The sequence below is a fragment of the Bombina bombina genome, chromosome 9 (assembly GCF_027579735.1).
Source record: "Bombina bombina isolate aBomBom1 chromosome 9, aBomBom1.pri, whole genome shotgun sequence".
In the NCBI taxonomy this organism is placed as follows: domain Eukaryota; kingdom Metazoa; phylum Chordata; class Amphibia; order Anura; family Bombinatoridae; genus Bombina; species Bombina bombina.
Genome location: NC_069507.1, coordinates 71,559,148 through 71,567,372, shown reverse-complemented (window position 1 = coordinate 71,567,372; position 8,225 = coordinate 71,559,148).

Genomic DNA, 8,225 nt, shown 5'->3' with positions numbered 1-8,225 from the left:
ACAACCACTTGTTCAAAATCTACAAAGCTATTTAAGAGACACCAAACAACTTCTAATCGAAATGGAGGACTTTAAGTGGCAAGAGAATTATAGCTGGTTGACAATTGATGTCACCTCGCTATATTCTAGCATACCACATAACAAAGGTCTAGAAGCAATTTCGTTTTTTCTAAAAAGAGCAACAAATTATGACTCCTACTTTTGTAGTTATGTACTTAAAGTCACTGAATTTTTGCTAACCCATAATTTCTTTGCCTTTGAGGGGGTCCATTACCTCCAGAGATGTGGGACAGCTATTGGGGCAAAGTTCGCGCCCTCATATGCCAACCTGTTCATGGGTTGGCTGGAGCTGTCCCACATCTATGGATGTGATGGACCATGGAAGGCAAGAATTAAATATTATCGAAGGTTCATTGATGATCTTCTGATCATTTGGGAAGGAGGAGAAATAGAGGCTTTGGAATTTTTGTCTGATTTAAATAATAACACGGCAGGCATCAAATTCACACATGAATTTGGTAGCACACAATTTAATTTTTTGGATGTGACATTAGAAGGGAGACAGAATAAAGTACAGATGAGGGTTTATAGGAAACCCATCTCTGGCAACTCCCTCCTTCACGCCAAAAGTAGTCACCCAAAAAGGGTCTTTTTTTCAGTGATGAAGGGACAATTTGTTCGTTTGAAACGAAATTGTTCAACAGAGTCAGAATATAAGATACAGGCTCAAGTTTTGGAGGAACGTCTGTGCCAGAGAGGCCACAATCGAAAAGAAGTGGCCAGAGTCAGAACCTCCTTATTGTCTAGAAATAGAAATGAATTCCTCAATACTAACAGTGAACAGGACAAAGTGAAGAATTTTAAAGGCGTAACCTTTTTCACTAAGTACAGTTCCCAATACCATCAAGTCTGCAATATCATACGAAAACATTATCGTATGTTGACTGCAAACAAGGATTTGATTGAAGTGGTGTCAAAAGGATGTAGATATGCCTTAAAGAAAGGCTTAACGATTGGTAACATTGTCGCCCCTACTCAGTTAGTAACGAAACAAAGTTTTCAATCGTCATGGCTCAGGTTCAATGGAATGTTTAGATGTAATTATGCATCATGCATTGCATGTGGACATCTCCAACCTGAAGAGGGATTTTCCAGTACAGTAACAGGGGAAAATTTCAAACACAATTCATGTTTGAACTGTCGTTTCACATATGTCATGTATCTTTTGACTTGTGAGCTTTGTGGGGTACAGTACACTGGTCTTACCACAAGAGAAGCTCGTGACAGGATAAGGGAACATATTACCAACATAAAAGCAGGCAAAATCACAACCCCTCTAGTTCAACATTTTAAAAATTTACACAACAAAAGTGTGTCCTCTTTAAAATGGACAATCATTGAAGAGGTCAAGTGCAAGAAAAGAGGTGGGGATAGGGATAGTTTGATTTAATAAATTTTTGGGAATAACTAAATTAAAATAATCTGTGTATACTTGGATTGTACCTCCCTCTTTTCCTAAGTTCACATTCACATTGTTCCCACTCATAGACATTTGGTGAAATATTTCAAAGCAATGTGTGCATGCTTATAATTTAATATATTGTAATACATTGATGTTATATCATACAATAGCATATAAATATGTTGCTGATTATTTTGTGTGATCAAAGTAGAGTTAAACAGTTTATAGAATGTATTCAGGTTGTTATGTTAATTGAGTTTAAGTGCCTGTAATAGGAGTACACCCAGGATGAGGTTTTTATCCAATCACAAGTTTGCACAATGGTTTAAAAGGCTAACTAGGGTTATGAACTGCAGCTATGATTACGGCCAGAAGGGCTGAAACGCGTCAGAAATCAGTTCATTGTGTGTACTCCTATAGCACTTCTATGTCACAAGAGTTTTATGCTTCGGTTTGAAGAATCATGAACTGTTAAATAAAACTTTTTAATTGCTCATAACAGCTGGTGCAGCTTATTTCACATTACCACTTTTTTTCTCTATTTAACAAAGTCTGGCGGACCTGATCCGACAGTGCGGATCAGGTCCGCCAGACCTCTCTGAATGCGGAGAGCAATACGCTCTCCATATTCAGCATTGCACCAGCAGCTCACAAGAGCTGCTGGTGCAACGCCGCCCCCTGCAGACTAGCGGCCAATGGGCCACCAGCAGGGAGGTGTCAATCAACCCAATCGTACTCGATTTGGTTGATTTCCGGCGATGTCTGTCCGCCTGCTCAGAGCAGGCGGACAGGTTATGGAGCATTGGTCTTTGTGACCGCTGCTTCATAACTGCTGTTTCTGGCGAGTCTGAAGACTCGCCAGAAACACGGGCCTTCAAGCTCCTTTCGGAGCTTGATAGATAGGCCCTTATGTGTTTGATATTCAAACACTTGCCGGCTTGGAGAGAAATCATGCAAAATATTTTAGATTTTTTTGTAGGAGAATCTGTTTCACATAACGAAAACAACATTAGCATGAAACTTCTTAAATCATCTCACCTGAGCGGCGAGGTTTTGAATATCAGGCCCGGCAAGTGAAGTCACTTTTACAATAGAAATATTTTTTGAATTTCTGAATCATGAACAAAATGGGTTTATATCCCTTTAAATTTACAGCTGTGAATGCAGATGTTTTCTATGAGCAAATTATTCCCTTAAAAAGAAAGCAGTTTTTCTTTAAGAAAATGTGTTTTGCTTTTTATTAGAAGACTATAAGAAACATATGTACATAAAATACTATTTTTATGCTCATATACTACAAAGTGCTATAAACTCTCTGGCAACATTTTTTTAAGCCACACGCCTAAGTTGAAAAAAAGTTTTGGAAAATATATTTCAGATGATAAACTAAGTACAATATGTACAAATAAATACTTATATTTTCTAAACTAAATGTTTCTTCATGTGAGAGAGTTTGGTAGAATGAAATTAAAGAACTATTAAATACAGCAGAATTTCATAATCTGCAAGTGCATAATAAACTCTGAATTTTAAATGAGTAGTAGATTTTTCTCTGACAAATTTCAAAATTGACTTCAATTTGCCAACTTCAATTTGTTAAAGTTTAATTTTTGTAGTGATTTAGTCCTAGATTGCAAACTGAAAGGGGTGGGCATTTCAGGTAGGAAAACTAGTCATTCTTTATCATCAAGAATTTAGGAGTTACTTTGAAATGTTAAAAAAAAAAGAAAATTACAAGTATAGGGATAATTTAACCCAGCAAGAAAGAAAGGCTTTAGATGAACTTAAATCTGATTTAACTATTACCATAAGACAAGCGGATAAGGGAGGAGGGATTGTTATCCAGGATCGAGATATATATATAAATGAGGCATATAGACTCTTAAACTGCACAAGAACGTATAAAAAACTTGATAAAGATCCCTCCTCCCAATATAGCTTAGAGCTACATGCCTTTGTATTAAAAGGAAGGGAAGATAGTATACTGACTACTGAGGAAACCAATTTTATTTTGATTTCTTGTCCTTCGGTACCTTTATTTTACCACCTACCGAAGGTACACAAGGACAAAGTAAACCCACCCGGGAGACCTAGTCTCTGGGGTGGGGTCTTTAACTAGTAATCTTTCTAGTTACCTTGATTGGTTCTTACAGCCAACTGTTAGGAAAACTAGATCCTACTTAAAAGATACTACCCAAACGATAAAATTATTTGAAGGCATAACATGGGATGATAGTTTTCTATGGATATCCTGCGATATCACTTCATTGTATACAAATATTCCTCATCTAGAGGGAGTGAAAGCCTTTGAGGAGTTCTTTGATAAATTTAGTGATCTACCACCTATACAAGTTAAGTATCTAGCTAGAGGGATTGAATTTATTCTATTCCACAATTTCTTCTCTTTCGAGAAAAAGTTCTATCAGCAGATACAAGGAACGGCCATGGGTACGCCCATGGCCCCTTCCTATGCCAACATTTATATGGCTGCTTTCGAGGAGAAGTACGTGTGGAATAACAATCCATACAAGGAGAATGTCATGATATATCGGCGCTATATCGATGACATTCTCATGGTGTGGAAAGGCAGTGATATTAAAGCCATGGAGTTCATTAGCCATCTTAATAATAATAATTTTAACCTGGAATTTACAAGTAAAATACACAAGAGTGAAATAGAATTCTTGGACTTATGCCTTTTCATTGATCCAATTACCAACAAAACAGCAGTTAAGAATTTTAAGAAAGAAGTAGATAGTAATGGATTTTTAAACGCAGTAAGTGGCCACCTGCCCCAATGGAAAAGAAATATACCTTATGGCCAATTTCTTAGGATTTGCAGAAACTGTACCAACATAGATGACTTTGATATAGAAGCTGATCAGTTAGAAGATAAATTTCTAAAGAAAGGGTATGATAGTGGCTTAATACAGAAAGCAAGAATAGAGAGTAGAAATAAAGATAGAGAGGATCTTCTGCTTAGCACTAATGAAAAACAAGTTGTTATCAAAACCCAGAATGAGGATAAGAAATGGGGAGCTAAATTTATAACTACATACAATCTAGGTGCTAACTTTATTAAAACTACACTTAAAAAACATTGGAATATCCTTTTGTCTGATCCTGTGCTAGGACCCCATTTGGAGCCCTACCCGGTAACTATTTTTAAGAAAAATAAAAGTATCAAAACTATCTTAGCTCCATCAAAACTAAGAGAAATTAAAAATACAAAGAAAGGGACCCTCTCAGATTGGTGCATTAACAAAGGGGGAACTTTCAAATGCGGTAGACTTAACTGCTGTATGTGTAGCCTCATCAGTAAGGGTGATAATGTTTAAAATTGGGATCATTCTAAAGAATTTAAAATTAAAGATAGAGCTTCATGTGTGTCCATATATGCGGTGTATTATCTCATGTGTGAGTGCAATTTGATTTACGTGGGTAGAACGAAAAGGAAAGTCAAACGCAGCATATATGAACACATAGAAAACATAACAAAGGGATATGAAAACCATAGTGTATCTGAACACTTTAGGAGGGTACATAATAAACATCCAAACAACCTCAAAGTGAAAATCCTAGAGACTATACCACAGTCATTGGGTAATGAACAGCAGAGGTTAATGCACCTTAGAAAATGTGAAACCAAATGGATTCACCTGCTTAATTGTATGGCCCCAAAAGGGTTAAATGTCGACATAGACTTGCAAGCCTTCATGTTTTAAAATTAGTACTTTTCAAATCAGTATCTTTTCCCATAGGTATAGAATAAGTAATTAATTTTTAATGGACTGTTGAATGAATCTGTATTAACTCTTTCTAATGTAATATAGGTCCCTTTAAGAAGAATATTTATTGTGAATGAATTTGGATTAACTCTTTTTAATGCTACATAGGTTCCTTTAAGAAGAATGTGTATTAGGTATGAATTTTTTATGTAAGTATTAGTTCACCTTTTTAGTATGCAAATTAATTGCTTTTAATCATGTTAACTCTCTTCTATGAAGTTCAATATAATGTCAATAATGATCGGTAGATAATGTATAGATTTTACTATGTTTATTAACTTATATTTTTAATGTTTTAATATTTATGCATTTAAACACCTAAATGGAGTACGCTGACTAAAAGAAAGACTATACGTTTATTTTTCATCAAGCGGATCTTCTGATATTGCCTTTAGCAAAGAGAGGCTTGTCCGCATACCGCTATTGGATAGGACAGTGAGCAACCAATCAGAAGTGACGAGTGGATGTAAATAGCAACGCACAGGAGCGTGCTATACATCATCATTTCCTCTTGAGAAAGTCTGGAGAGTGCAGACGAAACGCGTTGGGGGTGGAGCCAAGGACGGCTCCGATATACTAAGACTGTGTGGAAGCAATATTGAAGCGGCAGCAACAAAGCTGTGACCGGAAGGATTCCTGAGTGAACTGGGACCTGCTTCTTATTTTCCCTATGAAGGGATTAATGCGATACCTTTTAATTTGTTTGTAAGTGCATTACTTTTGTGTGTTGAATAAATCTGTGAAACTACTACCTTGATGTGGGGTTGCGCTGTCTCTTCTTTTCGCCATAGGATCTACAAATAAAGAGAGCGTTTGGAAACAAGCCTCTGGAAATAGCTGCACCTCATTTTCGAAAGTCAGTGATTAGGAGCTGGCATTATAAACCACCGCAACAAACATTACTCTATGTGAACACTCCTAAGGACACTTCCCTGCAGTGGGTAATATCTATTCAGAGAGATCATCTGCTTTTTTATTTTCTATTGCTTTTTTAAGTATTGATATTTTTATATATGAACTTATATTAACTTGTATGTGTATCTTTTATTCAATATTTCATTGATGTATATTTGCTGCATTATCAATTTAGTATTTTAACTATTTTAAACTATTTTAATTTATTCTAATATCCCTCTTTTTTAACGTCAATATCCCATATCCACTACTCTACCAAGTTGCGCTGTTAATACTTCTAGTGTGATTCTTTACCATCAGTTTAACCTTTTAATGCCGTTATGCCGTTGTATTCCGTCACAACGGCACTGGGCTTTAAAGCCGTTATGACGGAATACAACGTCATCGCAAACGGCTGTCCTGAAGCCTACTAGGCTTGCAGGATTTGACTGCGGTCTGGAGGGCGTTCCTAGCATCATAGGGACGGCCCCCAGACCCGATCCCATAATTGAAATCTCGCGATCATTTGCACGATCGCGTGATTTCAATTTGTCTACATCGAAATGTTGTTCCAAAGTAGACTTTATAACCCTGTCATGAAAGGGTTAATTACCAAATGAGAGGTGTGGAACTGCTTTTTTGATAATTAATTACTAATTTTTGTTTTCATCTCAGTGATGTTGAGAAGCAGACAAAAAAACATTGAAGGGCCAAATATGTCCTTTGAACCATAACCTTAGAAGAAACAACCAACAAAAAACACACTGATTATGGCAGCTTTAGTGTCTAATTTGCAAGGTCCAGCAGGTTCTTGCAGTATTGATAAACTATTTAAGCAAATCATAGAGTTATTTTTTTTATTAAAAGCTTGGTGATATGTTGAGAGAGAATCTCACATATTTTTCTATGGTATCTCACTAGTCTGTAAGCAAATCTACTTTCCCCTTATTGCAATAAAGTTCAAGTTCTCTTGCATAATGCATTTCCATGAATTCCAACATTGTGAAGTCCTACACTGGGGCAAATGTTGGGTGCATGACTAGGCCAAGGTTATTGTTTGCATGGTGTAAGACTGGGTTTCAGAAAATGAATTGTTTGTTTAATGAAAACTTTAGCTGTGGTAAAATAGCTTGAATGGGGATAAAGTGCCAACACACAATTTATTGTCTTTTTCTAGCATCAACAAGGATAGCAATGTGATTGGATAATGTGTACCTCGAAATCCTAACTTTTATAAATACAATTTAGGTTGCAACATTTCTAACTGTTCCACAATGTTGGATAATGTTGTCTCCTGTTCCAATCCATTAGAATACTGTCTGCTTGCAAAGGGGAAAGAGGTTTGATACAACAACCAAGGGGCACCTGAGCATGCATAAAATGTTTCTGCATGAACATTTTGAAATATTGGAATGGGGATTGCTGAAAAAGTAAAGAAAAAGGGCACTAGAACACGTTAATAAGTTATTACATTTAGTTGAACTGATAACTAAAATTTTCTCACAATATTAAAGTACAGGCATACCTTGTTTTCTTGCGCTTCGCTTTATTGCACTCTACAGATATTGATCTTTTTAGAAATTGAAGGTATGTGACAACCCTGTGTCGAGCAAGTCTATCTGCACCTTTTTTTCAATATATATACACATATAAATACACATGAATACACATATAAAAACATAAATAAATGCACATATATAAACATATAAATACACATATATACACATATAAATACACATGAATACACATATAAAAACATAAATAAATGCACATATATAAACATATAAATACACATATATACACATATAAATACACATGAATACACATATAAAAACATAAATAAATGCACATATAAATACACATATATACACATAAATACACAAATATACACATATATAAACATAAATACACATACATACACATACATACACATATATACACATATAAACACATAAATAAACTTATATTTAATAATAAAATATACGTATATATATATATATATATATATATATATATACAATAAAAATACGAATTTCCTATATATGAAGAACATTGGAATGTGAAATATAAATTACTCCTGT